The sequence below is a fragment of the Puma concolor genome, chromosome C2 (genome assembly GCF_028749965.1).
Source record: "Puma concolor isolate L17-30 chromosome C2, mPumCon1.1.hap2, whole genome shotgun sequence".
NCBI lineage: Eukaryota > Metazoa > Chordata > Mammalia > Carnivora > Felidae > Puma > Puma concolor.
In genome coordinates, this window is record NC_141675.1 from 4,090,791 (window position 1) to 4,113,619 (window position 22,829).

Consider the following 22,829-nt stretch of genomic DNA (forward strand, 5'->3'; position numbering starts at 1 on the left):
CAAACGCGTGGGTTGAACAACGTGGTGGTAGGCAATGGACGGGGCACAGGCATTTGAATAATACTGGTGTCGTTTGACCCTGGGCAGGGACTCGTCTCTTCGGAAACTTAGGTTTGTCTCCTCCACCTGCCCTCCCTCTACCTCCCTTCTTCCCTCCACCCCTTCACCTCCTTCCCTCCCTTCCTTCGGTCCTTAAATATGTGCAAATGAGATTAGCGGCAGCGAGGATTAAAAACGCTATGTGTCACATGTTCCTTGTAGCATGTGGCGCACAACACGATATAGGAAAACAGGGAAGCTGTTGTTTTTTATAGCACGAATTAATGCATCTGCGTTTCAGTGAATTAAATATGAGTAACTATGGGAACGTGGGATTACCAGGATCCGGATACCAATCTTGCGAGTTGCTTTGAAAAAGTGATAGAAAAGTACCAGCTTCCTTTGGCTACAAGACATGCTTCTGCCAAAGCTCTTCTCCTCCTGGTGTATCCCGAAGTCTGGTGAGGAAATGAAGTAAGTTACATACGAGTTTCATTTCCTATGGAAAATCTAGGTCGGGAAAGTGAAACCCGCGACGCCCTTAAGGAGCTGTTCTTCCAGACCGGTCCGTTCTGAACTGACCCTCTTCGGCCCCCAGGCTCTGGGGTGTATGTATGTCTGGGCTTGTGCGAGGCTGCATTTCGAGAGCGAGTGTGCAAGTGTTATGTGCACCGTGCGTGGTGAAGCATGGAGTACAGGCCAATCTTCTGCAGCTGGGGAGAGCAATTAGCAGCTTCATGAATTAGGGACTTGTTTACACTGTTGTCCAAGATAATCATTTGTTTGTTTTAACGAAGATGCTCTATCTTCATCAGAGGCATCAATCCTCATATTTAAATGATAAGGTCTTTGCATCTCACAAATAATGTTTGGATTTCACAGCAGGAACCCCCATCACAGCCCTTATTTTCTCTCCGCTGCCTTTGGTAATCAAGACGCCATGGGTGACATGTCTATTTCCAATTAGCCTTCCGTTGTGGAAACATTATGGGATCTATCGCAGCAACTTTTTTTGTGACGCAGACTGACTTTTAAAATACTGTCAGGGGCGCTCGGGTGGCTCAGTGGGTTAAGCATCCGACTTCTGCTCAGGTCACGATCTCAGGGTTTGTGGGTTCGAGCCCCGCATGGGGCTCTGCGCTGACAGGGTGGAGCCTGCTTGAGATTCTCAATCTCATTCTCTCTCTCTCTCTGCTTCTCCCTCCACTCTTGCCTTTTCTCTCTTTCAAAAATAAATAAACTTAAAAAACACTTTTTCATGAATTCCCCAGCACTCAGACATAGGTAGATGTGCACAGACTTGTCTCCCCGCCCCCCCCCCCACCCCACACACATATGTGAAACAAAATTATAAAAGTTTACAGAATGAGTAATGGCCTTACTGAGGGTAATGTTGTACTCCAATTCCTACGTACTCCAGTCTGGCTCATTCCACTGCATTCGTGTTCTCTAGATGTCACTGTAAAAACTAAAGTTAAACCAATGACTTGACTTGCTGATTTACTCACAGGTCATAAGCTCAAGTTCGAAACACATTGATCTCCCTTTAAATTCACTTATGATTCTGTCTTCTGTCCCGGAATCTGTAGAAGGGAATGCATATGGCGTTGCTGTGTCTTTTTGAATCTCGGCTATGTGGGATGTTAATGTATCCATCTACCGAGAAAATACCCGTTAGTACCCTTGAAGATGCTCTAGTCACTCAGTAAGGACTTATTGATGAGTCAGATGAAGTATTTTGGAAATCAGGAGCGTGAGTCATTGTTAAACTCTGGACAGTTTGCCCAGAAGAGGGACTTCTTGAATAAGGTGGCCAGTGTATTTCTAGAAAACATCTACTGGTCTCACTCGCGTTCTTCATACAGCCAGCGCACACCAGGTCAGTTTTTTTTTTTTTTTCAAGGTGCGTGCCTTAAATGTTTTATAAGATGATGCTATTAATACACCATCCAACGTTCCCAGAAGCCATTTATCTTTTGACAGACGTTTGCTAATTTCCTGCCGCGTTCCATATACCTTGGTGGTTCCTAGAGACCCTGAAAGAAGCAAGGCATAGTCCCCGTCCTGGGGGAGCATACAGCCTGACTCTCTAACGACTTTGGGACCCCGTGGGGTGGATGCTGAACTGATCCTCTTTGCCCTGCTGGAGCTCCGTGTGCACACACAGGAAGGCTCAACCGTCGGCAGTGAGGCGACAGACGGGCACTGGGTAAGGGAAGAGGGGACTTGTAAATCTCATCTTGTCGCGTAAAGCAGTAATCCCTGACCTGTTGTTAAACGAGGAAACCTTCGCGGAGCGGAGGTGGAGGGGCTTCCTGTTTATGCCAAAACCGCCACACGGGTCAGCAGCGGCTCAGCCAAGAGACACACGGGGACACTGGCTCCTGGACGCGTCATTTACGTCATCCTGGCACTTCCGAGAGCTGTTTTGTGAACAAGAGTCGCAGGTGTGCATTGCACCACCTGCTGGCACCGGGAGAGCATGAGACACCCTGCCAGGGGCCACGTCGGGGCTCGAGCCCCGATGAGCCTCCCCGGCCTCCAGGGGCTCTTGGGTTAGGGACCCTGACTCCTTTCTTTTTGACCTGGTTCAATGCAAAAAGGTGGTTTAGTAAATAATCCTAAGGTCTGGTTTCCCAGTTACGGAACATGCTTCTGAGTGTTTACATTTAAATGGTTCTTTTCAGTTTCTCCAGCGGGGTGAGAGGCGGGTCTGTTCACAGGCCAAGCAGTGTGCAAAATGTAAAGGGTAGGTCCGGCCTCTAGAGGACCACTGCTGTCCCACGTCTCTGCTGGTTTTCGACTTCAGCTTCTTATTCTGGTTCGATCCTTAGAGATATGAGCAGTGAAAACTCTGCAGCCCCCTCCCCCTGCATTCTTGCCCTCGGGGCGCAACCCTGCTTCAACCCTGCTCCCCCCAGGCCCCTGAAGCCATCCTTGCCTAGGGCTGTAGCTTGCGCTCTCCTTCCTGATTTCTGCTGTCCCATCCCTGCAGAAAGGTCTGGAAAAAGAGAGCCATGCCTGAGAGGGAGAGAGGGAGGCCGCTCCCACCAGTTCAGTGTGGGGAACAACAGATTAAGATCATGAGGAACAACATTCCTGAAGTTCACTTCTTGATGGCTGGTTGTCAGACCCGAGAGGGCAATTATTCTTGACCGAGGACGTTTGGGGAAATGGGTCCTTTCTTACTGGTAAGAACACGGCTCTCTTCACCTTGTTGGGAGAAAAGGAGTTTTCTCCAAAGCATGACTTACTCTAATCTAACTTTTTCCCCTTGAAAATTAGCGAGAGACTCCACAAGGATTCGTTTGGAGTTGATTGTTCGGCATACTTATGAGAAAAAGAGAAGATGAGTCTTTGAAAAGCTGAGCTGAGGAAGTCCTCATTTCTAGCACCGTATACATTTCCCCAAGGCAGGTGCCGGACCGAAAACATCACCACATTTCTCACAAGTCCTTGGCAGGATGCCATGCACCTAGTAGGAGCTGAATAAATAATTGTTTATTGACTGCGCTCCCTGGACAGGCCTGGCTACACACACAATCACACACGCGTGGATCGTCCGCGCCATCCAAGGCCAAGCCCTCCAAGTCACTGAATGTGTTACTTTGGCCAATTAAAACACAATTCTTCTCAGCCTTGTAAAACACCAAATACCTAATGCAATTTCATATTCTCTTACTGACTCATTGTCATAGTACGAAAATCAGCTGTCGAGCTGTGCTCATGAGAGTAAGGGTTCACGCTACTGAAAATTCACCTCCCGAAGCCTATCCAGAAAGCTTCTCTATGATGGGACGAAAGGAAAGACCTAAGACAAAGGGACTCTGTGAGTCCTGCCTGGCGAAGGGCGTAGAACACTGCTCGATATATAGGAACACAATGCAAATGTTAGCCGCTGTTGTAACTGTTTAGGCTGCTTCTGTGTTAGAATACGGGAAGAGCATGGAATGGCACAGACAAATCAGAATACTTAACAGATTTCTTGAACAGCTGGCTATAAAATTTCAGACATCAGCACATTCAATTCTCCTTGACCTGCATCTGTCCCGCCTCTTCGCGGCAAGGGTGCTGTAGACAGACAACCATGATTATCTCCTGGGGATCAAGTGAGGCTTGGTCAGTGTCTCTTAATTTGTATAATCCTGGGCCAAGTTCCTTGGCCCTGCTGTGCGTCTCAGTTATCCCATCTGTAGAGTGGAAACAGTGACAGCTAGTTATTAGTGCTTGTGAGGAAGTCACTGAAATAATTTGTAGAAACTGCTTAACATAGGCATCACCTCCTATGTCATCATGATATCTTTAATGTGTACTGGGTATCAGCATCCTGTTACCTGCCGGTGTTTTTGGAACTACATAGCGGGTGGTAACTTGAGCGATGACGTGTCCGGGGTTAGGGAAACGAACAAGGGTTTGGAGCCAGCGAGTGGTTCGGAACCTGGGTTTCATTCCTGCCATGGTGTGATTTCCACCTTCCAAAGGGATGTCCTGAGGTGTTCCAGGTAGGCTTCCGGGAAGCTGACCCTGAGACGGAGTTTGGTGTGCAGGATGTTTAGGAGAATTCTTGGCCCCAGTGCCATGGAGGAAGAGGGAGGGTGCAAGCGTGGGTGGAGGAAAGCCATAGCTCAGACGAAGGATGAGAACAGATCTGACCAGCTCCTTGGGGTGTTCTGCGGCTAGAATGGCCTTGGGGTTGTCTTGCTGGGGTTGAGGGAGCCAGGCTTTCCATAGCCACCTCCATCAGCGTGGCGTTGGGCCATTCAGCTCTCTGCAGCTGAAATAATCCTCCAAGAAGCAACCCGACCTTCCTTGGAGAGGGATCCGGGTCGACCCCCGAGGTTGACTAGAAAGGTAGAAACTGAACACCAGGATGCCCTGGACCTAGTCGGTCTCAAAGAATCCACCAGGATCGCATAAAAATTGTGTAGCGTCACTCCTGGGGAGAAAAACCTTAACTAGATGTGGGTCAGGTTTTCAAAGAACCCATAGCCCGTAATAGGTCTTCAAACCTCTCCCCTTCTCCCCGGAAACAAGAATCAGTCTCCCAGCAATCGGGGTCTCTCTTATCTGGACTGAAGCCCACTTTGGGTGCAGGGGATTCGTATCCAAAGATTACTTAAGCCCAAAGGAACTGCTACACTCCCAGCTTTTTATCAAGGAAGATGTCAAAGCACGCAGGAAACAGAGACCGTTGAAGAAGAGACCCCCATGCGGGCCTGGCACAATGTCAACATTCTGCCCTTCTCCAGAAGAATTTTCAATAGCGTAGGTACAGCAGTGCCTCTCGTGTTAATCTGAGATCCGGACAGGCGTGTCCTCAGAGGAGGGTGAGATTTCACAATGTTTGAGGTCACAGATGTCTCTTAATAGTACTGACGTGAGTGCAGTTGAAGCTGTCCGAGTCCCAGTTCCGCGTCTTGTGTTCCAGGGCCCCCCAGGAAGGCCACGCCGTGAGTCGCAGGCCAGGGAAGGGGCAAGACATTTCATGCATTTGCTTCGTATTCATACTTCTGTTGTGCTGAGAGGACTCCTGGAGATTGGTGACCTCGGAAGGCACTTGCCCGCCCCCTGTGCCCTCAGCCGTGTTGCAAGCCACTGCAAACCCCAGATCAAAATTTCTGTTCAGCAGAGGAGGTGTCTTAGGAAAATTCTACAGAGAATACATCCAAAGCAGCATTTGGGATCTGACTGGGTCCCTGGGATTTGAACATCCAAACCGTAGCAGATTCCCCTGCCAGGTTGGGTCCCCGGGTGATGCCGCCCAGGCCTGTCGGACTATGCCTTTGCTCGCCTGTCCCGGGCAGAGCAGCTCAGGCATGCTCAGGAGTGATTCAGCAGTCCATGTTCCCCCCCCCTGCAAGAGCCAACAGGACCGTGGTGGTTGTTTGGCCCCAGAGCAGGTGGCGGTGGGGGCTATGGCGGTTGCATTTCCTCTTGGAGGGGGGGGGGGCTCAGCTGTTTCCTTGGTCACGCGCCCCTAGTAAGTGCCTGGAGGAGGCAGGGGGCCAAGAATACAGCTGAGACTTGAGTCGCTGCCAGCTCCCAGCAGCTGCTACTCTGTTCTCTGAGCTGGAACCAGCCCCAGGCTGCAGTGTGGCCTGATCTGGCATTCGGGGAGGGGCCTGCGAGAACTGTCACTTGCACATTCTGAGTGGCTTAACCCACCTGCTGTGTGTGTGTGTGTGTGTGTGTGTGTGTGTGTGTGCGCGCGCGCGCGCGTGTGTGTGAGTGGCCTAGTTAGGGGACAATTCTCTGACGTTCAAGTGATAATGAAAAAGTTTAGGTGCATGAAACAAGCAAGACTTCCCCTCTTTTGAGACTAGTGGATTTGCCGATCTTGAAGGAATTGTCTTTCTTTCAAAGGGGAAAGCTGAGGGTACCATCCTAAGTCAGAATGCGTGGGCTTAATATAAGAATGTTCGGGTGTATATTTGTGACTCTGAACATATGCACAGAGGCAGCTTGGAAAGATACTGGGCTAAGAGGCAGAACCGAGCTCTAGCTCTTGTGTGGACTTTACGAACATAGACCTGTGCTTTTGGACCTCATCGTTGCCCTTGGGCTAAGCTTTTTTGGTTGGTTGGTTGTTTATTACGTTAATTGAAAGTAATAAATCTCTCAGATCAGATGATGAGAGCTGGTGTTTTGGAGAAGCAAAGAAGTTAAAGCAACTGAAAGTTCTAGGCACAATGCTATCTACACGGAACACTCTGAAAAAGCTACAGAATCAAAGTGTTGACTTGGAGATTCACACACATCTATGTATCGATTTCTCCAGAGCAGTAGTTGTTAGGTCTTTTTAAAATGGCTGACAAGAGTTGTTTTATGTAATGTAAACATATCCACGTGGACGTTAGGAGGTCATATCAAACATTCAAGACTAGCTATTTCCTATATTTGAGAAACAAGAAAACAAATTCTCTGGGGAAACATCACAGGAGTTCGTGAAACCGTCCCATTTAAGGCACTCGTGTTGACGAAGAAGCCACTTAACGAACACTCCCCAGTTTTGTGAGCAAGCCTGGGTTCCCCTAGAGAGTGGGGCTGGATTCTAGTCATTTCTGTACTCCTTGGCTGTAGATTAAATGAAAAGGTATTCAACTGATTCTGGTCTTTGTGGTTTTGAAAGGAAAAAGATGACGGCGTGTATTGTTGTGATGTCAAAAGTACCCAGATCGTTGCTCAAGGTGTGAGGGTTCCACGGGTCTTTCTCCAGATTCCCAGCCCTTAGCTCCAGCCTTGTCCCTCAAAGAGCAGTGGCTGCAGGCAGGAGCTGTTTAGAAGTGATAAACCGGGGGCACCTGGCTCAGTGGGTTGAGCGTCCGACTTCGGCTCAGGTCATGATCTTGCGGTCTGTGAGTTCGAGCCCTGCGTCGGGCTCTGTGCTGATGGCTCAGAGCCTGGAGCCTGCTTCAGATTCTGTGTCTCCCTCTCTGTGCCCCTCCCCTGCTCACACTCTGTCTCTCTCCCTCAAAAGTAAACATTAAAAAAAGGTGACAAACCTATGTGGACACTGCTCAGTATGTGCAGAATCCATATGATTACAGATGTCACCCATGTACCTTTCTCTGAATCCAAATTGACAAAGTAGAAGGGAATCACATTTTTTTTTTAGTTACAGGGTCTTTCCACAAACTGTTAATTGTCCCTGATGCTTCTTGGTTGATTCCTCTGTAGAGGAAAGTCAGTTTAGAACACAATATTCAATTGAGTGGCTCCATGTAAAAATGTCCTCGAATTTTTAAGAAATTTGAGGCCAGTCTGGCTTGTAATTGTTATTGACTTGATTTTTTAATGCAATTGAGTTGTATTGACTTTGATATTTATTCCAAGCACAAAACATGTTTTGTGATCATTTAAATGTTTATATAACTGGGGCGCCTGGGTGGCTTGGTCGGTTAAACCTCCCAACTTCGACTCAGGTCATGATCTCGCGTCGGGCTCTGTGCTGACAGCTCAGAGCCTGGAGCCTGTTTCAGATTCCGTGTCTCCCTCTCCCTCTGTCCCTCCCTGGTTCGTGTGCTCTTTCTCAAAATAAATAAACAAACTTAAAAAAAATAAAATTAGTGGGGTGCCTGGGTGGCTCAGTCGGTTTGGCATCCAGCTTCGGCTCAGGTCGTGATCTCACGGTTCATGAGTTCGAGCCCCGCGTCGGGCTCTGTGCTGACAGCTCGGAGCCTGGAGCCTGGAGCCTGGAGCCTGCTTTGGATTCTGTGTCTCCCTCTCTCTCTCCCCCTCCCCTGCTTATGCTCCGTCTCTGTCTCAAAAATAAATAAACATTAAAAAAATTTTTTAAATGTTTATGTAACCAATCTTGAGATTCTTTGGGCATTTTAAAAATAGATTTTAACAATGCTCTACAGTATTTGGTTTGTCTGTAGTGTGTTTCCCTTCAGTTTTATTTTTGACATTTATCTGACACATTTTGTATAGACTTAGTTCCTTTGACTGCACATCGGTGTAGATACAGTCATTCCATACTCTTTGATTTTTATTAGCAATCCTTTGCATTGTCTTCACTTTCCTGTTTTCTGACGGAATGGGTGATGACGCGGCAACCACAAACCTGCTTCACGGTACAGTTAACACTGCCCGTAGCCAGTTCGGACTCACTCCTTGTCTCCTGGTTTCTTCTCAATCTCTCTGGTTACTTTTTTGAATTCTAAGAGTACAAGAGGGTCACATGAGAACATTTAGAAAGACTGGAGGAAGCATGCATCCCATGAATCACCCCTGGCATCACTTTCCGGTGCCTTCTATTATTTATTGTTGTCTGCTATATGGTGTCTGTGATCCTCGCTCATTTTGAAGTGTAGTAGGTCCAGGTGATTTTGGGGACCTCTCTGTCCGAATTTGACCTCTGGCCCCACTCTTTCCTTCCTAGAGTAAAATCTTGGCTGTGGTAGTTAGCGTCTCTGTGGCTCCATTTCCTCTACTCCACAGTGAGACGTTTCAGATTTAACCCATAGGGGCGCCTGGGTGGCTCAGTCCTTCAGTGTCCGCCATCAGCTCAGGTCACGATCTCACGGTTTGTGAGTTCGAGCCCCGCGTCGGGCTCTGTGCTGATGGCTCGGAGCCTGGAGCCTGCTTTGGATTCTGTGTCTCCCACTCTCTCTGCCCTTCCCTGTTTCTGTGCACAAGCTTGCTCTCTCTCTCCCTCTCTGTCTCTCTCTCTCTCAAAAATAAATAAATGACCTTAAAAAAATTTGATCCATATATACTGTGCTTTTTTAATCAAAATAATGTCAGGCACAGAGTGAGTATCCGGTAGATGTATTGGAATTGGCTCTGTTTATATTAGCATGTAACTTTATTTTTATGTAAAATCCTAAATTGTATCACAGTGAAAGTAGTTTTTTTTTTTAATGTGATTTATGGCAGTGATAAGGATAATGGGGAAATAATGGCTAATTTGGAAGTGAGACATCACCGTTTTGCATTATGACAAGGTACCGTAATCTCATGACTTGTTATGTGTATGTATTAATTGATCAAATGAGCGCTTCGTCAAACCGTTGCTGAATGCCAGGTGTTCCAGTACGAGAAAAAGCGGGAGAGTCCCTGTTTTTAAAGAACTTACGTGAGAGACACGTAAGTAAGCAACAGATTCTTCCTGAAGAAGCAAGCCTTTTTTTGCAACGTTCGTTGAAAGCTGGTCTCCATCCGTAGCTTGGCTTACTTTTAACTGCAGTTTGGGGAGACACTGCATTAAAAGAAAAGAAAGAGAAGAAGCAATGTAAGATCCTTTACAGTTAATAAAAGGGAAATACGGTCTAATCGGAAATGGGAAATTATAGGACACAATATCTTAACTTGCAGTGAAACTTTGGTACTGATACAGCCGCGTTCCGAAATTATGCACTCTGGAAGCTGGCAATGGAGCCGATATCTTGACACCATATATGTCCTTGAATAGACACTGGCTTTAAAAAGGCAGATCTTTATATGCTGGGTTTCTAGCTGTTGTATAATACCAGGAATGGTGACCGGAACATCCCTGTATCATCTCTGACTTTGTTTTTATCCATTTGGGGGAGAGGAGTAGTCCCCAGTACAGAAGAATTCATTTTTGTGGGAGCGTATTTCTACTAGAATAAGGAAATAAAAAATGCAAGCCACAAACCTTTTTGGGGAAAGCTGTATATATTACACTTAAGAAATATATATATATATTCCGTGTGTGTGTGTGTGTGTGTGTGTGTGTGTGTGTGTGTGTGTGGAGGAGGTTGTATTAAAAGGTTAGAGGCTACACTGTAAACAGACCGTGGTGAATACGAGTAACTTACTATTGTCATTCAGCAAAGAAACTTTTAGTCCAGCGTTTATTTCAAGAAAAGGCTGTAGTTATCTTTCAAACACCACCAAGAGACCTGCCCAAACAATGTAATCGTCATGCTTTAAGGAGAAAAGAAAAAAGAAAGAAAAAAAACAGAATAAATTTCCTCCTGATTTTTTTATAGAACTTTGGAAAAAATAAAATATGTGGAAATGCTACATCCTAATCCCTTTTACGAGAAGGCTGCCTGAATTTTCCAACTGGTTTTTAATAACAAGGCCAGGGCACAAAATCAGCAACGAAGTCCAGGCCACTCAGCCAGGCTGTGCCCAGAGAAAGCCAGATGATGAGGTCGGTTTTGCTTATAACCAGAGCACTTTTTTTTTTTTTTTTTTGAGAGAGAGAGAGAGAGAAAGAACACAGTGGGAGAGGGGCAGAGGGAGAAAGAGAGGGAATTTTAAGCACTCTCCATACTTAGCATAGAGCCCAACGTGGGGCTCTGTCTCACAACTCTGGGATCATGACCTGAGCCAAAATCAGGAATCGGATGCTTAACCAACAGAGCCACCCGGGTGCCCCCAGAGCATTTTTTTTTAAGAACACAGATCTTCTAAAATTTGGCTTTCTGAACTCACGGATGAATGCTACCCAGCACACAGGGAGTATCTGGAGAGGCAGCACTTGTTCGAGGTTTGCAGAGCCACCCTAACTTTGGCATCTTGGTGAACCCAGTGTTTTGCCAGCTGAGGGAACAGCCAGTCTGTTCTCCTGAGTTACTACCCCCTTGCTCGTGCTGGGGTCTCTGAGATTTAGGATACTTGTGGCCCGACCTGAAATTGGCATCTGTGGGCATGCACAAGCCTCACAGGAACAGTCAGGCCACAGACTTTCCAACAGAGAGCCAGGATTTCCAGAATTGAAATGGAACCTGCCAGGTGATAAGAATTGTTTCGAACCACAGAGAATTACTTCAAAGACCTGGGATTGTGCAAATTGTATATGCGCAAACACACGTGCACTCTGTCTCTGTCTCCCTCCCTCCGCCTTCCCCTCTCCCCTCCTCCCCCTCTTCTCCCTCTTCTGGTTTCTCCCCCTCCTCCTCCTCTCCTTCCTCCTCCTCCTTCCTCTTCTTTCTAGATATATAGATAGATGGACCTTTATCCTTACTTAGTATTTAAACCTTGCGAGGCCAGTGATTCATGTTAATATGCTGAGAATTCACGGGTACTTCTATATTCAAATTACTCTTCTTGTCATCATGTAGATTATTTTTGAAAGGTAACAGGAACCCATTGCGTTCTTTCCTTGTATCTTTTTTTTTTCCCCCGTGGAAATGTGTAATCGTTTGAAGTGTAGGGCACATTTTCCTATATATGTACCATACTTTAGCAAATCTAGGGAAATGCTATGCCTAGCACATTATTTATCTAATGAACAGTGTTGCCTCCGCCTAAATACGAGTCATAATGGGCGATTGACTCTTTTTGTCTTTCTAGTTTTAAGTCTATTCATTAAAACTAAAAAGTTTTGCAGGCTTCATCACGAATTGCCCCAAATAGTCCATGTTCCATTTTCACATATTAAGTTTGCATGCTTCTGACAGTTGGACCAGCCTGCTTGCCTTCCTCCCTTCTGCCCATCCCTCCTCCCCCCTCTTCCTTCTCGATTTACCATTATGAGTTTTTCCCCACTCTATAGTTTTTCTCCATGTGGAGGCCTTGGAGTTTTTATTAAGGAGACCGTATCCAGCAAAACAGATTCTTGCTGTGTATTATGAATAATACCATGACTGACTCTTTTTTTATTTATGTTGAAAATCTTGAAGGTAGCACAAATAAGCAGACAGCTCAAAAGCAGAGTATTGCCTCTTATAGAAGATGGGCAGATATTTTATTTCTGTGACATGTCAAATCACAGATTTGATTCTTTCCCAGACAATCTCAGCCTGGCATTTTCCAACCTGAAGCCTGGATGTACATTCTTGCCAACTTTTAACGGCCTTCGCGTGTGTTTTCATTCTTCGGCCCAGTACCAATTTCCAGCCTCATTCCAGGGGTCAGACTGCCCTACTTTGTTGTAGGGATGTTGCATCCCATTTGATTTTTAAGCGCAAGGTTGCCTATCAGAGACCTCAGAGTGGGTGGACAGCCTCATGTCTTTCTAGAAATGTCCGTTGGCCCCGGGTCCCCAGCAGTTCTCTTCTACCAAAGTGCCCAGAAAGCAAGTACGCTTTAAGGACTATGTAGTTTTAATGACATCATACATGTGCCAAGCAGATAACCTCCTCCAGGCCCATGGCTTAGGCACCATAGAATCCATGAATAAAATGACCCCAAATCTTCACCCTCGCTGTCAAGAATCCTTGGATATTCCTGCACAGAACTTGACCCTTTTCCTTCAAGAGTCACAGGAACAGGGCGCCTAGGCGGTTCGGTCGGTTAAGCGTCCGACCTCGGCTCAGGTCTGGATCTCGCGGTTTGTGGGTTCGAGCCCCGCATCCGGCTCTGTGCTGACCCCTCAGAGCCCGGAGCCTGCTTCAGATTCTGTGTCTCCCTCTCTCTCTGCCCCTCCCCCACTTGCACTCTGTCTCTTTCTTGCTCAAAAATAAATAAACGTTAAAAAAAAAAAACAAAAAACAAAAAACATTTAGCCCAGGACCATACGCCGACAGGACCACACGCCAACATCTATCCTCACTTCCATCGAGACCATCCAGGTAGCTCTTAAATTCAGCCATTTCTTCCAGATTTTTCACGTAGCGTGGTTCGAGAACCTGCTTTTTCTCTTTCTTCATCAGTGGCCAACCCTAGTAGGCTGCAATACCTCACAGAGCCCATGCCAGCCCGCATTTCTTATAAGATGATCAACATGTACTGGATTAAAAACAGATAATTTACAACAGCAACCACACCCATTTTTCTTGACGTGGGTTTCTCAGGATCGAGGGGTCAGAGCCCATCACACCAGAAGACATTCACCTACAAATGCTTGCAGTCTTGAGTGCAGCTAACTCCTTAACCTTTAACTGCCCCTTCAAGCGAAAACACTCTGTTAAAAGAGTAACGGAAACTTGCGCCGGGCATCTGGGTGGCTCAGTTGGTTAAGCGCCCGACTCCGGCCTAGGTCATGATCTCACCAGCCGTGAGTTCGAGCCTCGTTTTGGGCTCTGCACTAACAGTGTGGATGGAGCCTGCTTGGGATTCTCTCTGCCCCTCCCCAGCTCACCCTCTGTCTCTCTCTCTCTCAAAAGTAAAGAGGTAATAGAAACTTTACAGGAGGTTGGGGCAGGGAGAAGGGGGAGGCGTCATCACGTTCGGCCAGGGCCAGCCTTTGGAGGAAGATTGCAGTCAAGGACCCGTGGCCGATGAGCCGACTTTAAACTGCAACCCCCTCTTTTAAATGACCAACCGCGTGCTCCCTTTAGGTTGCTTTCCAAGCACAGCATCTGGGGTCCAATCAGCATCGCCGCAGATGACCCCAGAGCTGGGGTGCTGTCCCCCCCGACATGCACACCAGTTGGCATGTCTTCTGGCGGAGCCCCCGGCGCGGCAAAACCACACACTCCGATAAGGGTTTCCTCCCGGGAAAATACCCATTTCTCCTTCAAGCCAAGTGGTGGCCGTGGTGTTTGTGCTACGAGAGATACACTGGCCCAGGGAATTATACCCCAGTGGCCCCCGTTGGTCATCTGCAACATTTCTTCAGGATGCTTCTATTTAGAGCAGGATCCGAATGGAGCCAAGCTCTCAGCGGCTTAGAAGTAAATGCTCGGAGACATTATTTTGCCTGTTGGCTCTCACTGAGTACACATTTCTTCTCCCTGAGCCACTGGGAGTCCTCTCTCTCTAGACAGATCGCTCTTTTCACCCGCTAGCTGCTTTCCTGTCTTCTGGGAAAGGGGGCACCTTCTTCAGCCCTTGAGATCCCCCAACGCACACGCATCCTGGGGTGGTTTTGCTATTACCCTCCTACCTCTACCTTGAAAACAGGCTTCCTAGAGATCGAATCTCCCCTCAGAGGAAAAACTCCCAACGCAACGTCGCTCCCCACTGGAACCAAAGACACGCGGACGTCAAAGGCCTTCATGTATCGTGTCTTTCAGGTGCCTCCTCCAACGGGAAGTCCGAGGATGGCAGGAATTATTCATCGAACGCTTACGTTCCTCCCAAGCAGAGATGTTGATCTCCGCACGGTGGCCTCTCAGGGCTCCCGACCGGGTCTGCAGGGCTGTCGCCACGTCACTTTGGGTAACGCCGTGTTGGGCGGGGCACGGAAAGAAAACACCCAGCAGGGAAAGTAAGAGGCTCTGGCATTCAAGAAGGGCCAGAGTTGGCACATGCGATGGGGATAGGTCATCTTCTTCTTGGCGCCTGAAGCGTGCATCACGTCCTCCCCAGAGTCGCGGTGACACTTGGGTGAGCGCTCCACGGAGCGAGAGCCCTCAGGACACCGCGTGGAATCAGAGAGGCGAGTGGCTTCAGGACAAAGGAGAGGTCCTACCTCTCTATGTCCTTTAGCCTGGAAATGGGACCAAGGCCGGCTGAATGACAGGAAATCGTGTGTTTGATGGATGCCATCACTTTTCTCAAGAAAACTCGGAAACTACCCACAGCCTGACCGGTCTGGCACGTTCGGTTCGTTGTGTCTACGCGTTCCCTTGAGATTGCTGTCAACGTTGCCTCTGGGAACAGAAGGCTTTGAGAAAACCCTCAGTGCGAGGCTCGCGGGGCTGGGTATCCTTCGTGTCACGTGCTTTAGCTCTCTGGGGAGCCGTGCTCTTAAATCTCTTTCACCGTCGAATTCTCTCGTTACACGGGGAGCTCCTTGAGGACCCAGCATCATCTCTTTCCTTTCCCTAACAGCCTATCCAGAAGGTCAATAAATAAGGGCCCACTCTGTCTCTGTCCGAGTGCAGCCAGACCAGAACCTTCTTGAAATCCATACATTCAGAAATGTGTCACGTTTTGCTTCTTTACCTTTTAGTGGCCTGGAAGGGGCATGGGGGGGGGGGGTCTCCTTTAACCCCTTCCCGCACCGATTCATAGGGCTCTGAGTGATTAGATGCCTTGGCTTTTAGGCGAAGAAAGCAGAGCCCCAGAAAAGTCATCCGGCCCTCGCCAATTACACTGCCCTGAGTCGCTGAGTCACTGAGTCACTGAGTCAGCAAGCCCCACTGTGTGCCTAGGCCTTGTCCTCAGCACTGGAGATAATACAGAGGTGTAGACTTCCACAGGCAGAAATCTCCACCACTGTGCGACTTCAGTAAGGGGAAGTGATCTTTACTGCTTGATTCAGATACTGAGGCTTGTTCCAGAATGGCTCGTTTGCATCTCTGAGACTTGGGGGTTGCAGCGATGGAGTCAGCAGCCAGCGGACTTAGCACTTGAGAGAGAGGACAAGTAGGCAGCCTGCTGTCTTTTCCGCCACAGGCTGGCCATGAATGGTGCAGGGTTGACGCGAGGATACAATGTCAGCATCTATGGAAAACAGTCCAGAATTACCCATGTCAGAGTCAATACTCAGGCAAAGCCTTTGTTGGCGTGGCTGGTGAATCCTGTAGAGAGAGTTTGCTGTCAGAGTGCCAAGGCACAGTTGTAGCCCAGAGCTAGCCTACGTGACCAGAAATGAATCCCCTTTGTGCCCGTGTCTCCTGAAATTCCCCACTCTGTACTTGGGATGGCAGCATACATCCGTCTCTGCGTCTTCTCCCTCCTTCCCTTTTGGGGGGAGGACATTCCCCCTGCAGTCAGAGACCCTTGAGACCCTTAAGACATTTTGGCAGTTTTGTTGTGGGAAACACCCTTTAATTCCTCTTCTCCCTTGGACAACCTTTCCAGTCTTCTGCTGTCAGCTGGGGAGCGTGGGGAGACAGAGCTGAGGTCCTGGGCGGGAAGTTTAAACCCCTGTGTTGATTCTTTCCATTAGGTTTGGTAACGATCGCAGGCAATGGTAACTCTGCAAAGGCAACGTCCGGCCGTGAACTATTCATGATCTACGGCCCCCAAAACGTCGCGTTGGCATAGTGGAAAACAAAGATACCAGCGGGATGAAAAGTTAATTTTTCCTCCTTTCCGTGGGGGGGGGGGCGGGGAACAACGATGAGTTTTACAGTCATTTCGAACACCGGATGGAATAACAACGTCTCCACTTATCTTTGCTTTTATTCATTTTATCTACGTGCCTCTCCCTTTCTTCTCCTCCGCAAGAAAGGTTTTAACTCAAACATTTAGCTCCTACCCCGCCACCTGTCACTGCGTCATATTCGTTAAGTTGCATTGTGTTTGAAGTGACAGACGCATCTTTCACTTCGTGTAGAAAGGAAGGTGATGAGTTCATGTCAGATATGCAGAATAAAATTCATATTTCTCCCCGCCCTTTTTTTGACATGCCTTTTCTCTTCATGATGATTTTTTATCATTTTGAATCGTTTAAGCCAGAGTTGAAAGGATGCGTTTTGTGATAAATTCTCGCTCCGTTACAAGGTGTCTGCAATACAAATACCTGAAAATAGATAGTATGATTATTTTCTTGGCATCCAGAGCTCCAAGAGAGGGGGCATTTTGGAATACTCCGTTGAACTGAACTGAATTTAGGGTACGGAGGTTGGAACACCTGTGAGATTAATAACACCCAGGCAAAAGTTACCATTTCAGTTGGTGACCCCCCCCCCATGCCACCCGATCCCTGCAACTACGTTGCCTTTTGTAGGAGATCACGCTACAGTGATAGGGAGAGAAATATTTAGGGTGAGTGTCTAACTCAGTGGGATTCCTGGAAGATCTAATTATGCAGGAACATTTTCTTGTGTTTTGTTTTGGCAAAGTTATATGGTAACATTATTCATAAGATCCCAGCAGGGTTATTTAAGTTTGCGGAAAATTTGTTGTCGTTACACGTGGAATGACAAAGTAGCTCCCCAAGTCTGAGAGCCCGATTGATTGATGGATTGATTGATTTTTTTGCCTGAAGATCAGGGAAGGCGCTCATTTGCAAAGGTTACATGTGCTCTGGCACCAGTATAGATTCTAATTAATTGGGCCACATTAAAAATTTATAACACCTTCCTACAAACCCTGGGCACACTTTGGGAGTCCTGCAGGCATGTGATTTCCTGCGTGGCTTCTGGAAAGATGGGTACTGTGAATTCTCTACGCAGAAGGAAGAAATCGGGCGGGTAGCCAGCAGCCAACTTTTGGTCATTCTGTTATTATGGTTTGTGAGCTTTTAGGATTTTAAAAGAGAAAGGCTGAGAATAATGTCTAGAAACGCACATATGTCCGCGTGATGTTAGAGATGTTAGGGATAGAAACGGGAGACACCCCTAGCGGCGTCAGAGGCTCTTGTCTGTGCAGTTCTCGTGTGGTTTTTTCTGGCTCACGTGAGAGGAAGGAATATGGCGGTCTAGTGAAAATCCATGTGTTGGCCTCTCTTGCGGTGTCCAGGAAACGAATTGTCTGGAGTAGGTGAGGCTGGTGGAGGTTTCTAGTACAGCTGTCACTGGGGGAACACAGGGTATTAAAAAGAGCTCTGATCCACAATTAAAATGATGAAGTCCTGACCCCACTGTGCCACTCGATGGTTGTGTCTCTAGCCCAGGTCACTTGACACGACGTCGCCTGGCCTGGCTGACGTCAAGGTTCTTGGCGGTGCTGGGGTTCTCTGGGTACTTAAGTTTGCACCTGGCTGGAGACAGATGATATACTACCTGGTGTATGGCTAAATCATGCTTGGACTCTTAGCATGAGATAGGAAATAAAGGTGGTCATTAGCCGGTGTGGATGATCAAGGTGGAGACTATTTAAAATTTCCAAGACTAGACCCAGTCTCCGTGACCACGCAGTTACGGCCATAGCGTCCTCCATACTCTCTCGGAGTCTTGGGTCATCTTCCATGATGGCAGCAGGGGCCATTATTCCTGCTCTCCGTGGCATTGATTTCGGTCAGAAGATTCTCCTTATCGGCAATAGAAAATATGCAAAGTTCCGAGTCTGTGACGCGACAGGCTAGTCCTGACCAGCTGCTTTCTCACATCCAGAGTGTTGACAGCCCTGCATTTGCATTGCTGTGAGAATGTGCCCAGAGTTGTCTTTTTCAGTTAGAAATGGTGTCTGTTACTTTGTGCGGAGAGAACACCTTGGCCACAGACATCGTGATTCTGATAGAGGTGCGGTGGAAGGTTCTCTGAACAACGCGTCCTAACATCTTTATTCTTACAGTGTCCACGCTGGATAAAATAAATACAATGGCAAAGCTTATCTTGCCAGAGTCAAGACTGAGAAGATGATGGTGAGGGTGATGATGGTCCATTTATGGGGTATGTACGTGAGTCAAGTACCAACCTAGGCCAGTTATATCCACAGAACTTGCGCTCACGTGTATGTGTTACTGATACGTCAGAGGAAATTTGTAAAGTAGGATGACAGTTCCTCTTCTTGGTGCTATCATTTTCTGCCTTTGATCTCTTTGCATATTGATTTGTTTACTTGTGATTTATATCATATTCAGGGAGAAAAAGGTTTTTTAGGTTCTTTTTTACTGTGATAAAATATACATAACATAATATTCGTCATGTTAGCCTTTCCTAGACGTACAATTCAGTGGCATTAAATCCATTCACAGTGTTGTGTAACCATCACCACATCTATACCCACCACTTTCTCCTTGTCCCCAGCAAAACCTCTGTACCCATGAAATAACAACTCCGTTCCTCCTTATCTCCAGCCCCCAGAAACATCTATTCTCTATCTCTATAGGTTTGCCTATGCGAGGTACTTCATATAAGTGGAATTATCCAATATTTGATCTGTGTCTGGCTTCTAATGTCTTCATAGTCCATCCATGTTGTAGCAGGTATCTGGATTCTGTTCCTCTCTAAGGCACACGATTGCGTGTGTGTACCCCTTTCTGTTTATCCATTCATCTGTGGATGGACACTTGGGTTGTTTTCACCTTTCGGCCGTTATGAATAATGCTGTCATGAACACAGGTGTGCAAGTATCTGTTCGAGTCCATGCTTTCAATCCTTTTGGATGTGTGTGTATATATAGTATATATATACATATATATATAGTATATATATATATATATATGTATATATATGTAATATATATACTATATATAATATAATATATATATATGTAATATGCATAATATATATGATATAATGTATATATATGTAATATATGTATGTATATATATATATACACACACATACTGGGAGTATATATCTGAAGTGCTAGGTCATATGGTAGTTCTATGTTTAAAATGGTAGCTTCTTTTTTATTCTTTTTTCCTTGGTTCTGAAGTTTGGAGCAACACCAAGCAAGGCTAATTTCTCTCTCTCTGAATATTCTGTGAGCGTTTGAAAATAGCTATGATGTCCTTTCTAAGTCTTCTCTTGTCTCAGCTAAATATTCCAAGTGATGTAACCTGTTTTTTTAGAAGCCAAATGTAAGATCTTCTACCAATCCCACCTACATTTCATGTTAATTACTTTTATCAAGTAGTTCACTCTAGGGGAAGATCCAAATACTTACTCTGGGGTCAAGTGCATCAGGCTGCTTCCCCAAGTTTATGTTTCCTGACCTTGCAATACACGGAGGAAACATTTTAGAGTTACAAAAGCAGAAGTCATCTTTATTTGCCAGTTCATGAATAATCACAAAGTGGGTGGTGACGATAAAAGTCCTCCACCCGTCTTTGAAATTTCTCATGTGGATCCATTAGAAGTATTTAACCTTTATTTTGCATTTTTAGAAAAAAAAGTGGCTTTTTTTGAGACTGTATTCATTGACTTGAATATCATGTCATAGTGTAGAATATCCTTACACATAGTAGACATTCCATAAAGACTTGTTAGAAGAATGGAGAATTGAAACATTGGTTTTTCTCCATTGGATGTTTTTACTGAGATCACATCTCTCTTGTTTTAAAGGCACTTGTGATTATCGTGGGGCTCTTCTTATGTCCAAAGCTGTGACACCAATTATTTCCATTACTGGGGTTCTGCTCGATGTTGGTCCAGGTTGTGTTTGTGTCTGGGTAAACAAGAAAAAGTGATATCCTACATAAGAGCTCTACGTGTTCGTAAGCTGCCTAACTCTTAAAACTCAAAGGAGAACATTCGTGTAGAATTTTTCTAATTCTAAAACCCAAGTATGAAAATTCCTTTTCTTAAACATCCCCCCCGGTTCTTCCTCTCCCAGACAGTTGTCTGGCCATTTTGGCATTTGCACGGGTGGCTCAAGAATATTACAGAATGCCTCTGCATTAGGTCAATCAAAGAGCTTAGTTAAAGGGTAGAGCTCCTGGTTGACTGTTTCGTGTATTGACCAAGAAAATTTTCTTTGGGAAATTAAACTGATGTGAAAATTTGTTATCGATGTTTTTTGTCACCTGGGGAAAAAGTTCAAACTTGCTGAAGATGTTAGTCTGTACACTCTGGTCATGCCATGGTTGATCTCATTTCTGGAAGGATCACATTCCAATCACATTTTTTTTTTTACTCTTTAAACTTAATTTTACATGCTCAAAATATTTTAAGCATTGACAGAATAACCGTTTTGAGAATAGGATAGGTCGTTCGTTCATAAGGTGTCACAGCTTTTGAACACCTTACACAGCCAATTGACACATCACTAATGTCACCACAATTTGCAAGTGGCATCTGTTTGCAGAGGTTGGACCAGCTTAAAATAAAAAAGAAGGGATGATGCATTAGGGCAGAAATATTTCAATTGTTCCAGTAAATCAGTGTTGATTGTGTTATTTCATCATCTGGTGCCTCTATTGATTTGAAATAAGATGAGCCATCCTGTGTTAATTATTAGTAAAAGGATGGTGAGGAAAGTAACTAATAAAGGGACCTTCCTGACTTGCTAGTAGAATTCCACGTTAATTTCCTATTTTAGATATCCCCTGAGAACTAAATCACTCCTGGAAGTTGAATCTAATCCGGATCTCTCACCACATGACAGCCCAGTGGTTATGTCTTGCTCCCCTCTCTTCCTGTCTTTCTCATCCCCGTGATCCCACAGTTGCTATTGTTTTCAACTCGGAAGTAAGCTCGAGAAGAAAACCTAAATATAATGTGAAACGGTAATGATTTTACTCATTTTCCGCATCGTAAACATCTGGCAGCCTTGTCGATCAATTTCCTATAGCTTGTCTTACATGCGATTGACTGCCTTTGTGACATACTATCCCCTAAATTATGTTTAAAATGTTATTTCCACTGAAAGAACTATGGTAACGTTTATTTTGTGCATTTGTACAGAGTCTCCTTTTTCTCTCCACCCCCCAAGCCCACTATCACAATTGAAACTTGTCCAGAATATCCATTACTCAAATGTTGGATAAAAGATAACTTGGTAAAAATAGTTTTGCTCTCTTGTGAGAATGGGGGAAATTTGAACAGATTATATTAAATAGCCATGGAAGAGTCGGGTAGCTTGGCGAACAGAAAGCCGGAGTAGGGTTGATTTCCTGGCACTGCTTTCTTAGCAAAGAGAACAATTTTAATCAGTTACAAAAATATTTGTGATCCGTATGTTCCTCTGCTCATCCCCATCTGCCCATATTCTCTTTTATCTCGGTAGATGATAACTTTATGATTCAGGCGTGCAAGAATAATACCTCGCTGACTTTGGAGCTCGGTGCTATTTCAAAACGTGTCCTGGTAATTACGCCACACACACACACACACGCACACACATACACGCATCCAGGCTGTTCCCGCTTTGGGTTGGTTACGTGAATACCAGTTTGTTCTTCCTCTTTCTTCGTGGAAAGAATTATATCTTATATCCACCTGCTGGGGCTGGAATAATGCATCTGAGGCTTAGATTTGAAAACTACGTTGCCATTCACCTGCTGGATTAAATGCCACTTTGCAAATATGAGGATCAGAGAAGGAAGACCAAAAGATCGCGGTGATCGTTGAAAACTTCATTTTCTCTGGGAAAAGGAAAACAGAAGCCACAGAACATGTGGTAATGCCATCCATCACTGGTGCCTATTCTGAGACATATTAGATAATGGGCTGGTTACTTAAATAGATCCTAATTGTAAGACGTGTTGACTTCTATTTAATATCGGGCGTTAGCCAAGTGGCCGTGGTGAAACCGGTCGAAATTGAAAACTTGAAATGACTGTTGATGAGCGATCCATTTTTGCCCTAAATGCACGTTTGCTTCTCTCTCATAGCTGCATGGTGTTTAGCAACAAAAGAAGCATCGGAAAGCCAACTTGGCCGTTGTAATAAGACAGGAATGAGACTAGAAATCACTGACTCCGTTAGTGATCCCGCTTTCAACAGTTGTTCTCCCCTTGCACAACAAATGGTGTTGTAATCCAATATGTTGTCCTTAGAGCCACGGTAAAATCTGGTGAGGAGCCAGCTGTGCTCATTTAAACTTGGGGGGGGGGGGGCAGCCCGGGGAAGGCAGAGGAGAGCGTTTCTCAACTCGGGACGCAACAACTGAGCTGCAGTCGGGTGTTTGCAAAGATGGGCGTA

The 22,829-nt window shown here is 46.0% G+C and overlaps 1 protein-coding gene across 23 annotated transcripts in view; it reads left to right on the forward strand.

Moving 5' to 3' along the window:
* Positions 1-22,829, forward strand: part of ARPP21 (cAMP regulated phosphoprotein 21) — a 157,469-nt gene that overhangs the window by 16,751 nt on the left and 117,889 nt on the right. Inside the window, exon 1 of one of the 23 annotated variants that reach the window (XM_086720362.1) lies at positions 353-513. The exons of 21 other annotated variants lie outside the window; for them this stretch is intronic. The gene's annotated coding sequence lies outside the window, so the exon portion shown is untranslated. Of the gene's footprint in view, positions 1-352; positions 514-21,100; positions 22,306-22,829 lie in introns of those variants that run through there. One more of the 23 variants, XM_086720360.1, reaches the window with a different exon arrangement.